Here is a 19517-nt window from a genome sequence, read left to right as displayed (position 1 = left end):
TTTGAAAATCATCAAATTTACCCTTATAGGCAAAATAAGGATAATAATTGTTTTGTGTGTCCAATGTTTTGTGTGTTCATGTACAGTTGTAGTCTTTGTGAGCGTTGGTGTCATCTGAAGTCTTCACAAGTGAGTTTGGATTCAGTTTGGAGCTGGTGTAATCTCTAGAAACCTTGGGATTGACATCCTGAGATAGAGACAGGAAATAAAAAGTAGAAAGTTTAGAATAGCTGCTGCTGTTCATATTATTTAAGACAAAATATTATTTATTTAATCACATATAACTGGAGTGCATGGTTATTAGATGTGTTGTGTGAATACTAAACTATGTATTTTAATTTAATTTAAACAACAACAAAAAAAAGTGTGTCCGAGCCCCAAATATTATTAGGAAGGCTATTTTCAAAGTAAAATACCAATAGGTTTTGCTTCCTTTAGTGGACTTTGATAAATTCTTGGTATTAGAATTTAGTGACCTCACTACAGGCCATGCACCATAGATACTGCTGCCTCAATTTGAGCTTATTTTGCTATATATATATGATTTAATCACAAGTAGGTTTAATAAACACACATCCACTTCCAATTCACCAATCAATAAACAAAAATAGCAAGTAAAACAACTGTAATATTGTGAAATATTACAATTTAACACAACAGTTTCTACGTGAATATATATTGTGAAATGTAATTTATTTCTGTGATCTAAGCTAATTTTTATTACTCCAGTCTACAGTGTCACATGATCCTTCAGAAATCATTCTGATTTGCTGCTCAATAAACATTTTCAATTATTATCATTGTCTTATCAATTATCAAAAGTTAAAACAGACATTTCTGTTTCAAACACTGTACTGTTTTAAAACTTTATTCATCAAAGAATCCTGAAAAAGTGAAGGAACACAGCGGTTTTCAACACTGATAATAGTCAGAAATGTTTCTTCAGAAGCAAATCAGAATATAAGAATGATTTCTGAAGATCATGTGACACTGAAGACTGGAGTAATGATGCTGAAACAGCTTTACTATCACAGGAATAAATGACTTCTCTAAATATATTCAAATAGAAAACTTATTTTAAATTGTAGTGAACTGTATTCATTTCATATATTAAACTGTGGTTGCCATAAAAGACTTTCAAAAACACAAAAAACCATACCTTCCCAAACTTATGATACAGTTGTGTATGTTCAAGATTGTACTTACTAGTCCTGCAGTTTATAGCATCTTGGAGATGTTGTCTGACAGCAGCGGTGGGCCGTCAGGGTGAGCAGGGCTCTGCTGGCCCTATAAAAAACAAAATTGTGTGAAAAATGCTTTTACAGACTATTTAGTTATCATTTACATTTGTGTAATGTTCACACATTGCTTGTGATTAGTTTAGTTGAGGTTGACCTGGAATATCCTACATTACAAAAAGTCTATGGCCAGCACTACAGATTGTGCTACCCTTTTGATGAAAGAAGTCACATCTGATTTGTTACAAGCATTAGTGACAGAATCATCAGCCAATCAAATTTTGACATTCAATGACAGCACGCCCTCTATAAATCGGTATCGGCCAGTGTGGTCCAAACTAGCTATCAGTATTGGAAAAATCCACTATCGGTTGATCTCTAGTTGATAATAATGTAGTTGATAATACAAGACCAAATCAATACCGGTGGCTACTGGTGATACATTGAGGTCTAATGAAGCGAAATGATCGGTATTTAGGAGAAAATGAACACTACTTACAACAGTATTACCTTTAATCCATAGCCTGGGCAACCAGCTGTCAGCACCCTCACAACTGTCTATAGAAACTGTCTATAGAACGTGACTTCTCTGTCGCATGACAACAGATGCACGGGCGAGATACTGCAGCTGATGACGCTGTTTCCGGCGCAGCATCGTAATGTCTATCAGCCATCGGCGATGGACGATGGCATCGTCAATCAGGCCAACCCTAACCAGGAAGACAAAATTAAACAATTGTACACAACTCTTGTACACAGTTTTTATAATTTATTAGCTAAACAAATGCACAGCTTCTACCATTAAAAAAAATAGTTAAAGCAAGAGTACAGCACCAACTGCTGTTACCCGGATGAGCCTGTGTTATTACATTTTACAGGTTTTTATCCAGGGATAACATGCATTGGAATGTCGCAACTGACCAATCAGAATCAAGTACCCACAGAGCCATGTAATAAAAGTAATTAGCTAATGGTAAACTAATCATTAACAAAACATGACTATGTGTTCATAGATGATTAATAAGTGATGTTAATATTTTTATCTATGTTCTGTAGATTAAGTTATAAATAACTTACAAAGCTTTCTGCACCCACAATCTAAAGTGTAAACTACTCATCAGTTGTAAATGTAAACTTTCCGGTTACAGGTTGGTTGATTTTGTGTGTGTTGGTGTGTGTGTGTGTGTGTGTGTGTGTGTATATATATATATATATATATATATATATATATATATATATATATATATATATATATGTGTGTTTATGTATGTATATATATATATACACGCACACACAACTGGAAACCACAAAGTTTGTAAAACATTTACAACTGATGAGTAGTTTACACCTTAGATTGGGGGGTGCAGAAAGCTTTGTAAATGATTTATAATGTTCAGTGAGATAATAGTACAATGTTGACATTTCAATGATTTATAAGTGATTCATAATATATTAACTACTAACTATTAACCATTAAGGATCTGTTTGATTTTTTTCATGATGTTATTTTTTTTAAGATTGCTTATGAAAGATGTGTAAATCATAGCATATTACTTAATCATTAGTGAATGTATATTCATGTCACTTGTAAATTATTTATAACTTAATCTACAGAACATAGATAAAAATATTAACATCATTTATTTCTATGAACACAGTCATGTTTTGTAAATAATTAGTTAATCATAATCTAATTACTTGTAAATGACTTTTAAAATGAATTTACAAAAAGTACACAAATTATTAGTATATCACTTATTAGGCGCTTATGAATATTTTGTAAATGATTAGTTCATCATTAACTACTCACTTAAAAGTGACTTACAACTGAACTTTATTATAAATTGTTACCAAAAAGTCACCCCCACCTTGGAAGACCTGAGGGAAAGTAAATTAACAGCAAATTTTCATTTTGGGGTGAACTATCCCTTTAACCCACACTAATCTAGCCTACTGCTGAAGTTGTTGATCAGCCCCGTCATTGTTGTTGAGAGCCTGTGTGGGGCATAATATGTGCATTAAGGGGTCACACTGCACTTTTCGTTCCACTGACTTCCATTCATACGCATGCGAATGCGTCAGACCGGAAACCCAGGCTCATGCGAAAATTTTCGAATTTCGCTGCGTTCGAAAGTTCAAGTTTGGTGAACTTTGACCTGTGAATTCGCATCACGTGAAGTCGTGGGACCAGTAGATGATCGATACGTCACTGCGTGAGCTCTCTGTACAGAAATTAAAAAATGAAGTGCTAATTTTAGCCGTAGTGCAGCATCCTATTTTATATAATACATATTTAAAAGATAATTTAAAAAGAAGCTGCATGGTTCGCAGTGTCAATGGAAACAGGAACAGATGGCACATTTGAATGAGGACACGTTCTATATTTTTTTATTGTTTAGTGTGTATATTTGTAGAGAGAGAGAGAGACAGAGTGCAATATAATAAGACGCTTTCGACACCATCGCCAAAGACACAGTAAAAGCACAGATTAACCCATGTTGTGATAAGGGGAAACCGTTATATCTTGCTCCCGCCCATATTCGCAGCGGCGTCCGAAATAATTTTGCACGTTCAAACGCTAGTGTGACCGCACCTTTACACATACGGCTGCGTTAGCTGTAACAGAGATGTGTAAGATGTGTACAGGTATCTAACAGTTGTTTACTGAAGGCCCTGACTGAAACCCCACGGTACTCACTGTCTGACAGCAGGTTCACTCAGACTCTGCTCATCATCACTGAAGAGTCCAGGAACAAAACAAGCCATCTGACACAGAGACAACAATATTTACTCTGCAGTTCCAGGTTCATTAGAAGGAAACAAGCTAGAGTAGAGGTGAAATGGAGATAAAAGACAGAATAATATATAACAATTATAATAATATGTAATATACATATTCTACTACTAAAAATATAATCTTAAAATAACACAATCTATATTTTTAGTTTTAGGTTGAGTGTGACTTACGTTATGAAGTCAGGGACTTCTTAAAATTGGTGAAATGTATTCTGAAAAAGGCATATTCATGTATTTCATGAGCTTCTTCAGTTCACCTGTATTTCTAAGTCAGTATCTCCCTTCAGAAATGTTGAAATCTTGGAGCTTCACTTCTGTTCTGTAGAGTTTCTTCCTGTCCTCCTGTAATCACAGAACAATTTGTATTAATATCTGTCTATCATGAAATATCAAAACTAATTTGAACTTGATTTCAGCCGATTACACTCTCACTGTAAGTGACGTCATCGATTCAGTAAATCAGCCTTTTCCAATAACATACTGACAAATCACCAGCAAAACATTCACAGAGCCATCAAAATATCTCATACACACACGAAGATTTGATTTAAAGCCCAGAGTTTCATCAACAAGAGCTCAATCTATATAGTTAGCCTACCTGAAAACTGCTAAGATGCTAACGGACTTTTTCGAAGAAACTAAACCGTTTCTATAAAATAAATTTAATTGAAACATGTCAATAACAAGCAAGAAACGTGTCAGGAACATTTGTATGTAATATTTGTGTGATTTTAGCGACTAAACTTACCCAAAACAGTGTCAACTGCAGCAAGAGACGGAGATTACTGCTTGCCAGTAACGGTTTTTGTGTTGATGCCCCGTTTCCATGGCAACTCTGCTCCCCGCTCGCGCAGGACTCAACGCACCCCAGATAGCAAATGACATGTGGCCCAGTTCTGGCCCACATCTCCCATATTCTTCTGGCCCACATACCGCGCGGAATGACGGCGATGACTCAACCTGAGTCTGGCTGACATATGTCAGCCACAACTGAACCAGATCTGGGCCACATCTCAGAAATGGTGTGGGTGACATCTGGGCCAGATCTGGCCCAGTTTTGTCTGACAGAAGTCAGCCACAACTGTACCAGATCCATGCCGCAACTCACAAATGGCATGGGCGACACCTGGCCCAGATGTCAACCACGCCATTTCTGAGATGTGGCCCAGATCCGTCCCAGTTGTGGCTGACTTCTGGGTTAGATATGGCCCATATTAACCCTTTCTAGACACAAAAGAATATGTAATTCATCCAGAATAAAGAAAACACTCAGGTAGTCTAAACTGCTTTATTAAAATATAACAATTAGACAAGAAATATACATACATGAATACAACTGCATGTATAGATATAAAACAAATACATTTACATTATTACAAAATAAAAAATACAGATAAATATTTATAAATATAGTTAAATACACATTAACATTACATTTACATTAAGCAGACACTTTTATCCAAAGCAACTTACAAATGAGGACAATGGAAGCAATCAAAATCAACAAAAGAGCAATGATATACAGGTGCTGGTCATATAATTAGAATATCATCAAAAAGTTGTTTTATTTCACTAATTCCATTCAAAAAGTGAAACTTGTATGTTATATTTATTCATTACACACAGACTGATATATTTCAAATGTTTATTTCTTTTAATTTTGGTGTTTATAACTGACAGCTAAATTCAGATGTGGCAGAGAGGAGTGAGTATGAGAAACATTCAGATACACAGGCTGATTCAGTCTTCTGAATTGGGAGTAGCGAACATGCATTATAAACTTCTTTCAAATTAGAATCTGTTGGGGAGATAAAATGTGCAAGATAACGTATATGTACTAATAAAAACATCAAACAAAAAAAAAGTATCTTTTACTCTCCAGTACTGAAAGCAGAACTGATAAGGGAGCCCTTGATACTAGCCGCATTTCCACTGTCGGGCCAGAGCGAGCCAGGGCTTAAAGCGGGTCGGGCGGGGCTTAAAGCGGGTCGGGCGGGGCTCATAGCCCCAGGCCAGAATAGCGCAGGGTTTCCACAGTGGAGCTTGAAGCACCGCTGCACGTCACTAAAACACGCCCTTTACACGCCTCTCAGAACAACGTCATGCAAAATTAATCACACATAAACACACTTATTTCTATTTTATTTATTTATTTATTTTTAACGCTTATGAAAATAGCCTGCTTATTCAGTCGAGTCTGTTTCTGTTTATTAGCCACAGTATAGCTGTCATATTTATAATGAATGATAATATCTCTATTTTTATAAAAGCTCCCGAACAAAAAAACATTATTAGGCTATATTCTTTTATGATAGGCAACGTGAGATAAACTCTCGAGACGAGGCTTGTGACAGATAATATAAGTTACTTAATAAATACACGATTGTGATAGAGAATAAGAAGCTGACGTCTGATTTCTTCAAGCTGTCTTATTTTACCATGTTTACTATGGTAATATGTTTAGCGTGCATATCTTTTTCATCGCTTATACATATTTCTGCCTTGTATGGTGATTATAACCCACATTGGATCAAGTTATTTCAAACACTCGCTGCTGACTGAAAGAGAGTTTTTAGCTCGACTTATTAAAAAAAAAGTGTTTAATGCTGGTGTTAAAGCTATTATCTTTCTGAAATGATCCGCAGCGCAGACTCGCTATTTTTATAAAAGCTCACAAACAAAAATCATTTTTATATTTTGGTGATATGCAACGTGGAACTAAACTCTTGAAACGAGACGACAGATAAAATGTTACTTAATAAATACACAATTTTGATAGAGAATAAGAAGCTGACGTCTGATTTCTCCAAGCGGTCATATTTAACATGTTTACTATGGTAACGTTAATGTTTAGCGTGCATAGTCTTTTACATCGCTTATAAATATTTCTGCTTTGTTTAGTGATTATAATCCATATCGGATCAAGTTATTTCAAACACTTGCTGCTAACTAAGAGTGAGTTTTGAGCTCAACTGATTTTAAAACGTCTTTAATGCTGGTGTTAAAGCTGTTATCTCTCTGAAATGATCCGCGCTGACGCACTCTAGACACGGAGAAACTCCGCCTTTGTTCTTAACCCCTCCTCTAGCACCAGCTGGCCCGCTTTGACCCAAGGATTTCGTCGGGCCAAAAAACCCTGGCCGTTGGCCCCGAGGAAGCCCCGGCGAGGCACGATCAAGCCCCGGAAGTGACTGTGGAAACGCGACTGGCCCTGGCACGCACTAGCACGCCCGGTCTTAGCTCGATAGTGGAAACACGGCTACTGTGACACAGCTCTTTCAAATTAACATTACCTTTTTTGCAGTGGCGGTAGTTTGTATGTCCATCTATAGTTGCCATCATCTAAGGTCTTATGAGTACTGGTATCATCTGAAGTCCTCACAAGTCCTGCAAGTCCTGTGCTGTGCAGTTTCTAATAACCCTGGGATGGACATTTGCAGAAACAGGAAGGCAAAGGGATAAAGATTAGCATAGCTGCTGTTCATATCATTTCAGGCAATGTGCACTTTTTACTATTTCATCAATGGAGTACATTGAGTACTAGTTTTAATCTAGTAGCTTTAAACTGAAATAATTTTTCTAGATCCCTTAATAAACATTATTTGTTGTCTGTTTTTGGGGAACAGACACAGTCTCTATAGAATGGACTGCATATGCCAGAGTAACATTTAATACATTTTAATAAAGTTTAACTGGGAGGAACATCATAACTGTAATTTACACAATAATTCAAGAGTTTGGGGTCTGTAAGATATTTCATGCCTTTATAAAAAATCTCTTATGCTCACCACGGCTCCATTTATTGAATCAAATTACAGTAAAATAGTAACACTGTGACTATTACAATACAAAACAACTCTTTTCTATGTGAATATTATGTTAAAATGTCATTTATTCCTTTGATCAAAGCTGAATTTTCAGCATCATTACTCCAGTCTTCAGTGCCAAATCTTCAGAAATCATTCTAATATGATGATTTATTGCTCAAGAAACATTTCTGATTATGATCAATGTTAAAATACAGATGTGCTGAATTTTTTTTTTGTTGGATTCATTGTTACATAGACTCTAAACATTTTAATGTTAGTGTTACATGCATCAAATTGTTCAAAATCATCTGTTAAAAATAGTGTTCCTGTAGCTCAACTGGTAGAGCACTGTATTAGCAAGCAAGCAAGTGCAAGGTTGGGGGTTTGATTCCCCGGGAACACATGATATGTAAAAATTGATAGCCTGAATGCACTGTAAGTCGCTCTGGATAAAAGCGTCTGCATAAATAAATGCAGGTCTTTTGAACTTTGTATTCATCTGTGAATCCTGAAAAATAAAATGCATCACGGTTTCTACAAAAAAAATGAAGCAGCACAACTGTTTCAACGCTGATAATAAGTTTCTTGAGCAGCAAATCAGCATTTCTGAGGGATCCATGTGACACTGAAGACTGGAGGAATGATGCTGAAAATACAGCTGCACATCACAGGAATAAATTAGTTTATAATGTATTCACATAGAAAACAGCTATTTTAAATTGTAATAATATTTCACAATATTAATCTTTTTACATATTTTAATCAAATAATTACTACAGAGGTGAGCATAAGATAATTATTACAAATGGTATCAACTTCAAGCTTTTGAACACTAGTGTACTGTATATTTGAGGTTTGACTTACTGTACTAGTCTTGTGGTCAATAGCATCTTGGAGATGTTGTCTTACAGTAGGTTCACTCCGACTCTGCTGGATGCAGCAGGCCATCAGCACTGAAGAATCTAGCAACAAAACAAGCAATTTGACACAGAGCCAACGATATTTAGTCTGCAGTTCCAGGTTTATTAGATGGAAACAAGCTAGAGCAGGTGAAATGCAAAAAAAAAATAAATAAAATAACAAATTCATTGCGATATATGTTGTGAAAAAAATGCATATTAGGTTACTTAACCTTTTCAGCGCTTCCTACATCTCTGTCAGCAGCTCCCTTCAGAAATATTGAAATCTTGGACACTCCCTTCTGTTGTAGAAGGATTATTTTATTATTCTTGAAATCACAGAACAGTTTTATGTTTACCATAAAAGATCAAAACAACTTTAGTTTTCTGCCAATTTTCGCGCTCTTTGATAACGTGACGTCATCGATAAACAGTGTAAATGTTAAGGTTAAATAAATTAAGCAATTTCCAATCATCCATTGAAAGATTACCAACAAAACAGTGAAAATCTATCATCTACAGATGAAGATTTAATTAAAAGCCCAAACTTTCATAAATAAGAGAACAACAGAGTTATCATAAGCAGAGTTTTTAGGCCCTATGATTAACACCTCTGTTTTTTCTGAATTTAGCAGTAAGAAATTACTCGTCATCCAATTTTTTATATCGACTATGCATTCCATTAGTTTTTCAAATTGGTGTGTTTCACCGGGCTGCGAGGAAATCATCAGCATAACAGTGAAAGCTAACACCATGTTTCCTGATGATATCTCCCAAGGGTAACATATAAAGCGTGAAGAGTAGCGGCCCTAGTACTGAGCCTTGAGGTACTCCATACTGCACTTGTGATCGATATGATACATCTTCATTCACTGCTACGAACTGATGGCGGTCATATAAGTACGATTTAAACCATGCTAATGCACTTCCACTGATGCCAACAAAGTGTTCAAGTCTATGCAAAAGAATGTTGTGGTCAATTGTGTCAAACGCAGCACTAAGATCCAATAAAACTAATAGAGAGATACACCCACGATCAGATGATAAGAGCAGATCATTTGTAACTCTAAGGAGAGCAGTCTCAGTACTATGATACGGTCTAAATCCTGACTGGAAATCCTCACATGTACCATTATTCTCTAAGAAGGAATATAATTGTGAGGATACCACCTTTTCTAGTATCTTGGACAGAAAAGGGAGATTCGAGATTGGTCTATAATTAACAAGTGCTCTGGGGTCAAGTTGTGGCTTTTTTATGAGAGGCTTAATAACAGCCAGTTTGAAGGTTTTGGGGACATATCCTAATGACAATGAGGAATTAATAATAGTCAGAAGAGGACCTATGACTTCTGGAAGCACCTCTTTTAGGAGCTTAGATGGTATAGGGTCTAACATACATGTTGTTGGTTTAGATGATTTAACAAGTTTATACAATTCTTCCTCTCCTATAGTAGAGAATGAGTGGAACTGTTCCTCAGGGGGTCTATAGTGCACTGTCTGATGCGAAACTGTAGCTGACGGCTGAATGGTTGCAATTTTATCTCTAATAGTATCGATTTTAGAAGTAAAGTAGTTCATAAAGTCATTACTGTTGTGGTGTTGGGAAATGTCAACACTTGTTGAGGCTTTATTTTTCGTTAATTTAGCCACTGTATTGAATAAATACCTGGGGTTGTGTTTGTTTTCTTCTAAAAGAGAAGAAAAGTAATCAGATCTAGCAGTTTTTAATGCTTTTCTATAGGATATGCTACTTTCCCGCCAAGCAATACGTAATACCTCTAGTTTTGTTTTCCTCCAGCTGCGCTCCATTTTTCGGGCTGCTCTCTTTAGGGTGCGAGTATGCTCATTATACCATGGTGTCAAACTGTTTTCCTTAACCTTCCTTAAGCGTAAAGGAGCAACTGTATTTAAAGTGCTAGAAAAGCGAGAGTCCATAGTTTCTCCATCCGATCCGCGCGCGGCGCACGCCCATGAAAGCACGTCACGAATTAAAAGTCACACTCTTACGTTACATAAATAAACATATGAATAAACATATGCCCCTTATTTTTTTTCTGTAAGAGGGGGCGCGGTCATTTGTAGATTTAATGTGTCTGGCTTTCGGTGTCATTCCAGCTATATTAGCTGTACAAACAGATTGTTTTGCTGTTTACTGTTGCAAACTGCTGTATTACCATGTTATTTTTAATGTATTGTCTTAATTATGAACGTACTGGTTTGTAGTGCAAACAGTTTTACCATTTACTGCACTTTGTTCTTCTTGTTATTTCCCTATAACCATGACCATAAGTCTCACACATGCACATGCAATTGTTTGGTGGATAGAATTAGATCACTACATAATTCAAAATGTCATTCAATTATGATATTTCTAATTTAAAATTCATTTTGTAGTTCTATATCCCAGTGCAAAATGCCAGGCCTGCACATAATAGTGGGACAAAGTGGCACTTTTATAGTTTAAGATTTTGTATTGTTGCTTTTACCAACACTCATATATATATATATGTGTGTGTGTGTGTGTGTGTGTGTGTGTGTGTGTGTGTGTGTGTGTGTGTGTGTGTGTGTGTGTGTGTGTAAAAGGTGCATCTTGAAGAAATGTGAATATCATGAAAAAAGTTCATTTTTTGTAACTTTTTTTATTAAAAAGTGAAAGTTTCATATATTCTAAAGATTCATTTTTTTTTTTTTTTGATGATTAGAGCTTAATATAATGAATGTAATTATTACATTTAAAAGTAAAAAAAGGAGTTAAACAAATATTATTTAATTATTTAAAATGATTTTTAAAGAAACTTTGTCCTGTGGTGTGACAGTACAGGTGTCACAATGGAGGACTTTTTTTTATCACACCAAAGGACGTTTCAGCCTTTTCTGTCAATTAATGACCTTGCTATTCCAAGCTAACCTGTCATTAGTGTCAAGCAAGACACATTTGCAAAATTTTCTAGGATTATGTATCTTAACATGCACTTTTTAATTTAAAAAATATATAATTTAGGGGTGTCATATTAATGCGCAACAAAGCATAAAACATTTGTAGTGGTTCCGAAAAAGTTCAAAGGACATGGTGTCACACCAGAGGACATCGTACAAAAATGTAAAAAAAATCGAATAACATTGCAGCTTCATAAAAGGTCCGTGTAGGTCAAATAAATGTGTGTATGTATTTATATTACGTGTCCTGAAATATTATGGGCGTCCAGTACTCAAAATAGTTTTAGAACTACTGACTGGTAAAGTAAGGTGATATGCCAGGACGTGTCTTCAGAAAATGGCACATCTGGTCTCCTGGTATAGGCCATATCTGGCCCACATACAACAAGCCAGAACTCAACCTAAAACCGGTTTGTCACACACGGGCCGGATCTGGCCCACACACAGCAACCCACGACTCAAATTAAAGCCGGTTTGTTGCACACGGGCCAGATCTGGCCCACACACAGCAAACCATGACTCAAATTAAAGCCGGTTTGTCGCACACGGGCCAGATCTGGCCCACACACAGCAAACCACGACTCACATTAAAGCCGGTTTGTCGCACACGGGCCAGATCTGGCCCACACACAGCAAGCCACGACTCAAATTAAAGCCGGTTTGTCACACACAGGCCGGATCTGGCCCATAAACAGCATGCCACAACTCAAACTAAAACCGGCTTGATGTGTGTGGGCCAGAGATGGCCCATATAACCTCTGCCGTTGCCAGAACTGAGCCAGATGTGCCATAGTTGGCCCAGATGAGGCCCGGATATGTTTGCTATCTGGGACACACAGTATTTACACAAACATCTAGAGTTTCGTTTATAATGTACAGTCTCATTCAATAATAAATTTAAAAATCATTTTGTAGTTCAGAAGCAACAGCAACAATAGCTCACCATATTATTTCACCGGATTATTTCTGGAAGCCTGTAAAAGAGTGAAAAACACGGTGAAAAAGCAGTCAGGACTTCTCTTTAATAACCCACTTTTACATTTTCCCTCCGAGAAACTTCTGAAAACGCATTAAGGCGTTAACATTAATGTTAAAAAAAATCGCTACCGTGACCGTTGGCTCAAAAAGTTAACGGTAACATTATTTGAAAATGAGCCAGACTCTTCAGCTGCCCATAGACTGTATAAAACACACCGTGTGCCTTACTAGTACTTTTTCAGTGTCACAGAATTAACAAAATAGTATTTTCTGTCTAATTGAGCTGAAGTGAAATCGTAACGTTACCTGAGAGCCACAGATGTCGCTGGGATTATCCTCTTCTCTCTCTCTGGGTGGCTAAAAGAGACGAATACTGGGCACGCGCACACAGAGAAGCGCGGCATCGGCCCGCGGTCGTGAACCAACTCAGGGGCCGACGATTGATGAGCTGGAGAACAGAGCACTGACCAAATTATATCGGCCTCCACCAGGCCGATGTTTTATAGATGTTTTAGGTATAGAGGCCGACGTTTCGATATTGGGCCGACGTCGGCCAGACGTACATGTGCTGTCTGGGGATTGTATGCTTTTAAGATTAACATTTTAGTTCTTAAAAATGCTCATTTGAATAGGTTATGCTGCTGAATACTGTAAAAGGTCTGTATAAAAAAGAAAGTCATGCAAAATAAACATACACAAACTTTATATTAACAATAAAGTAAATACAGTAAAACAATATTTAATAAATATGATTTATAAGATGAAGACGACATAAAAACGTATTGAACTGTTTTAAAAGTCCATATGAGAATTTCTGAAACTGAGGCCGACTCGCAATAAACTTGAAACGCACGTTATCTGTGTCATCAGTGAATCCAGCCAATCGTGGATCAGTTGTGTCGTCATCAGAATCTGTGCAGCCGCTCTTCAGAAGCTGCGCTGGCTGAGTTCTCCGGCTACTCTCGAATCGCTCTCGTGGTACTTTGACGGCACACGTCACAGTCACGTGGCGTCAGCGCTGTATCAAGTCGGACAAAATTTCTAACCGGCATGCACTGCTTCAAGTCAGCCGACGATCGGTTTGCGCAAAACTGCATGAAGTCGAACAAGCCTAAGAGCAGCTGCACAGGTTCTGATGACGACACAACTGATCCACGATTGGCTGGATTCACTGATGACACCGATGACGTGCTTTTCAAGTTTATTGTGAGTCGACTTCAGTTTCAGAAATTCTCATATGGACTTTTAAAACAGTTCAATACGTTTTTATGTCATCTTCATCTTATAAATCATATTTATTAAATATTGTTTTACTGTATTTACTTTATTGTTAATACAAAGTTTGTGTATGTTTATTTTGCATGACTTTCTTTTTTATACAGACCCTTTACAGTATTCAGCAACATAACCTATTCAAATGAGCATTTTTAATAACTAAAATATTAATCTTAAAAACATACAATCTAATGTGGTCATAAATGTATGCTTCATATACAAATGATACATGATACATTATGTTCCTCCATTTGTTTGGTTTCTTCATATTCTTTAGTTTATTTTGCTGTGTTTATACTTCACCTGCATGTGGTTAGCAAACTGCTAACAACTTGCTGTAACTTCAACTTAACAACATTCATGACCCTTCCAAAACACCACTTATACACACATTTAAACGCGATCAAGTAAGCAATCGCCACGTGATCTGCCATGACTGACGTAATTGCAGCAAACTACGGGAGCCACAACGTGTCCGGCTTCATATCTCCGTTTTCAGCTCCTCCCCACCTCTGCATGCGGCTACTCTCACAGATCGGTTGCATCCAGCCGCAGCCGATGTCGAACACACCTCGCGTTAGTTTTGCGTATGGGGCTGTCACGTGATTAAAGGAACACTCCACCGTTTTTTGAAATAGGGCTTATTCACATTATTTCCTACATTTAGATAGGTGGGCAAATGCATTTTTGTGTCAGTGCATGCATTGTTTTAGTTTGACTGGGTCGGCGTTAGCTTAGCTTAGCACAATGAATGGAATCCTTTGTTGCCAGCTAGCATGACCTGAGTAAAAGTGATCAAAAAAACAAAAAAAAAACACCTAATTACTTCTTGTGGACTGCGTATTCACAACGAGTACGAATAGCAGATTAACACTAGGCGATTTCCTAGGCAGATATTGGCTTGGGACTATATTATGGGGAAGCACAGGCGAAGCACTGCTGCTTAGGCGAAGCACTGCTACTTCGGGGCAGAGAATCACGCAACACATGAAATCCCACGACTTCCGTCAACATACCGGCGTGAATAGTAGCTGCCTGCCTGGCTATTTTCCTTACAGTACACGAATGGCGATGAACATGGCTGATTTTGAGAGAGACGAAGAGGGTGACTTCTCAGACAGTCAAGAACCAGAACCATACCTGTTTGAACCAGAGTTTACAGAAGACGAGCTGCGTGCTTTGGAAATAGAACGACAGTAGGAGACTGCGGTCAAGCCAGCCGCACTTCAGAAAAACACCGTCAAGCCAGCCGCGAGTGAAATTTATATGCGCGTGTATTAGTTGCGATCGCTCAACAGCCTGAGGACGTGAGGATGAGAGCCAACATGAACTGGTGGTGTGAATGTGGGGGAATATGCCAATCTATGCCGACGGAAATAGAGTGTCTGTGCTGTAGAGAGTGGGACATGTTTTTGCCATTGATGACCAGGCTCAACACGTCAGATCAAGATGAGCGTGCCCGAAGTTGTGTCACATCTACAGAGGATTTCACGGCGCTGATCCATTCTGCAGTACTCGATTTTTTTTCCGGTGTGACAAAGTGACCTGGAAAAACGCCCCACGCCGAATGGACCAAATGGACAGCTGTCCACAGAGTAAGTGATTATTTTAATCATGACGCATGTATAGATCGACCCATATTATACCTGTATTCACATAGAGTTGATGTTTTCATGTGTTGCGTGATATCTCTGCGCCGAAGTAGCAGTGCTTCGCCTTAGCAGCAGTGCTTTCTTCTGTGCTTCCCCACAATATAGTCCCAAGTCAATATCTGCCTAGGAAATCGCCTTGTGTTAATCTGGATCGCTATTTGTACTCGTTGTGAATACGCAGGCCACAAGAAGTAATTAGGTGGGTTTTTTGTATTTTTTTGATCACTTTTACTCAGGCCATGCTAGCTGGCAACAAAGGATTCCATTCATTGTGCTAAGCTAAGCTAACGCCGACCCAGTCAAACTAAAACAATGCATGCACTGACACAAAAATGCATTTGCCCACCTATCTAAATGTAGGAAATAATGTGAATAAGCCCTATTTCAAAAAACGGTGGAGTGTTCCTTTAAGGAACGAGTTAAGGAAACTCGACCCGAAAGACTCATTAGATGAACTAATCAATTCTCTTTCCGGCTCTAGACCGCGTTGGTTTTGCGTATGGGTCTGTCATGTGATTAAGGAATGACTTGAACCCGAAGACTTCTTGTCAGATAAGAGGTGAGATGAGCTAATCACAGACTGAAGACCCAGGTAAAGAATGAATATTTTTTTCTTTATCTTATAGCATTTTAGTTTTGTATTGTTTGTAGTGTGATCAACGTTTGCGTAAGTATTAGATGTTTTGGGGAGGTAGCACTTAATATTTTAATAACATTTTGCTAAAATGAACGAAATGACTCGAAAAAAGATTCGTTCATTTTGCTGAACGAGACTCAAGAGTCTCGTTCTTATGGGGACTTATGTGAGGATCCTGTTTGTGGACTTCAGCTCGGCCTTCAACACGATCATCCCAAACCTCCTCCTGCCCAAACTAAATCAGCTCTCCGTGCCCACCTCAGTCTGTCAGTGGATCAACAGCTTCCTGACAGACAGGCAGCAGCTAGTGAGGCTGGGAAAATACACATCCAGCACCCGTACAATCAGCACCGGAGCTCCCCAGGGCTGCATTCTCTCTCCACTGCTCTTCTCCCTGTACACTTATGATTGCACATCTAAGGACCCCTCTGTCAAGCTCCTGAAGTTTGCAGATGACACCACACTCATCGGCCTCATTCAGGACGGTGACGAGTCTGCTTACAGACAGGAGGTAAAAGAGCTGGCTGTCTGGTGCAGTCTCAACAACCTGGAGCTTAACACGCTCAAAACAGTAGAGATGATCGTGGACTTCAGGAGAAACCCCCCTGCACTCCCCCCACTCACCATCATGAACAGCACTGTGACTGCAGTGGAGTCATTCAGGTTCCTGGGCACCACTATCTCTCAGGACCTGAAGTGGGACATTCACATTGACTCCATTGTGAAAAAGGCCCAGCAGAGGTTGTACTTTCTCCGCCAGCTGAGGAAGTTTAACCTGCCACAGGAGCTGCTGAAACAGTTCTACTCCACCATCATTGAATCCATCCTCTGCACTTCAGTAACTGTCTGGTTCAGCTCAGCTTCTAAATCTGATCTCAGAAGACTACAGAGGGTAGTCCGGACTGCTGAGCGAATCATCGGTTCAACCCTCCCATCTATTCAAGAACTGTACTTATCCAGAGTGAGAAAAAGGGCTGTCAAAATCACTCTGGACCCCTCACATCCAGCACACTCACTCTTTGAACTGTTGCCATCTGGTCGACGCTACAGAGCACTGAGCACTAGAACGACCAGACACAGGACCAGTTTCTTCCCTCAGGCAATCCATCTTTTGAACAGCTGATAATAACGGCGAACACACTACACTTTATATTTATATACACACACACTTTATTTATCTAACACACATACTTAGTATACACTTAAATTTTGCACACAATATATATGTACATACATAACTTCATTTTGTAATATACTTGCCTACAATTGTCATTTGTATATTGTTATTCACTATCTACTTATTTGTATTTTTTATTCTTTTATTATGTGTTTTATGTTCTGTCGCTGTCATTCTGTTGTACTGCGGAGCTTCTGTCACGAAAACAAATTCCTCGTATGTGTACATACCTGGCAATAAAGCTCATTCTGATTCTGATTCTGATTCTGATTCAAAAGTCAGAGTCGGTAAAATGATCCGAATTACCTCCCATCACTACTACGCTGTTCTACTTCACGTTCAATGACGATTTATCCCTTTCGCGTGGCATTCTGGGATTGAAAAGTATCCCTCGATGAACCCTTCAGAATCTTCGCTGAAGCAGTAGGACATCCGGGGATTACTCGCCTACTGTTTTATGGTTCAAGGTTTCGAACGTACTTCTTTCTTCACATACTCTTTTTTTCCCTACTATATCAAGTGAGTAGGCATATTAGAACGCAAATTAAGTATACGTACAACTGAATCTCGCGAGAGTTATTGCAATTCTCGCCTACTCTTTTATGAACGCAAAAGATTCAAACATACTAATTTGTTGCATACTGCTTTTTCCATACTATATAGTAGAGAAGTATTCGATTTCGGACGCAGCCTGTGTATGGGTGAAACTGAACTTCTTCCTCTGAGGTTTAATGATGTTTGTCAACAAACGAATGTGTTTAGCGCCTCCCGCTGGACTGGAGCGAAGCGACGAGAGGAAGAAAGACCAGAATGGTGGAGAAGTTTTTTATTTATTTTTTTTATTTATTGCAACAAAATTACAACCAAACAAGGTACATGAACACATTTCCAAAAATATCCAAAATTATTCAGACTTGGCTGAGCATTACCAAACTTATAACAACAAACACACTTAAAAAAACAAGAAAACAATACTACGAAATGGGCTTTTAAATTAAATTATATAATTACAACATAGAGGACAGCTTAAGTGTTTATTTTATTCTTAACAAATTTTAAGGATTTATATAAAAGTTTTAGCTCATTACACCAATGAATAAAGTTGGGTTTAGATTTAAACCATCTGCATTTGTGAATAAAAAACCTGCCAAAACATATCAGAGAATTGAGAACGAATTCAAAATCTTTGTTTTCATGAAAAATACCAAACATAACTACCTTCACATTGAATGGTGGTAATTCAACATATTTGGAACATAACAAGTTTTGCATCTCACTACAACAGAAGTGAACTGAATCACACCAAATTTTTTACAATTTGTTAAGAATAAAAAAGCCCTTAAGCTATCCTCTATGTTGGAATTATATATTTTAATTTAAAAGCCCATTTTGTAGTATTGTTTTCTTGTTTTGTTTTTTTAAGTGTGTTTGTTGTTATAAGTTTGGTTATGCTCAGCCAAGTCTGAATAATTGTGGATATTTTTGGAAATGTGTTCATGTACCTTGGTTGTAATGTTGTTGCAATAAATAATAAAAAAAAACACTCCAACGTTCTGGTCTTTCTTCCTCTCGTCGCTTCGCTCCAGTCCAGCGGGAGGCGCTAAACACATTCGTTTGTTTGACAAACATCATTAAACCTCAGAGGAAGAAGTTCAGTTTCACCGCGCTCTCTGTTGTTGTTTTGTCGGTGTGCTGCCTTAATACAAACGGTTAGACATGTTTCTAAGAGACAAAAAATACAGATTTTGAATCAGTTCAGTAAATACCTATAACATCCTCACATTCGTGAGTTTTGAAGCGAGCAGGAATATCTGGAGGAGTTTTATCATCTGAACTGAGATCTGCTGCTGTGAAAATTATGTTTATTAAAAAAGAGAGAGAAGAGAACACGAGTGAACCATTAACCTGGAGAACAAAACAAGAGGAACAAGAAACATGGAGAATAAAACAAGAGGAACCAGAAACCTGGAGAATAAAACAAGAGGAACCAGAAACCTGGAGAATAAAACAAGAGGATCCAGAAACCTGGAGAATAAAACAAGAGGAACCAGAAACCTCGAGAATAAAACAAGAGGAACCAGAAACCTGGAGAATAAAACAAGAGGAACCAGAAACCTGC

General features: G+C 37.9%; 1 long non-coding RNA gene across 3 annotated transcripts; it reads right to left on the bottom strand.

Moving 5' to 3' along the window:
• Nucleotides 1-4916, bottom strand: LOC113083764 (uncharacterized). Of its 3 annotated transcripts, none has more exons than XR_003283391.1 (7): nucleotides 4783-4916; nucleotides 4633-4683; nucleotides 4292-4376; nucleotides 3937-4004; nucleotides 1738-1948; nucleotides 1207-1287; nucleotides 1-187 (listed from the first exon to the last, which is right to left on the bottom strand). It is a non-coding gene; the product is annotated as an uncharacterized LOC113083764 (long non-coding RNA). The 3 variants fall into 3 exon arrangements; XR_003283393.1 differs by having other exon boundaries at nucleotides 1749-1948; XR_003283392.1 differs by lacking the exon at nucleotides 4633-4683.
• Nucleotides 4917-19517: the final 14601 nt, after the last annotated feature.

Source organism: Carassius auratus, unplaced genomic scaffold (assembly GCF_003368295.1).
Source record: "Carassius auratus strain Wakin unplaced genomic scaffold, ASM336829v1 scaf_tig00039389, whole genome shotgun sequence".
In the NCBI taxonomy this organism is placed as follows: Eukaryota; Metazoa; Chordata; class Actinopteri; order Cypriniformes; family Cyprinidae; genus Carassius; species Carassius auratus.
Note: the sequence above shows the minus strand (reverse complement) of the source record. Positions and strands in the feature narration are given on the sequence as shown.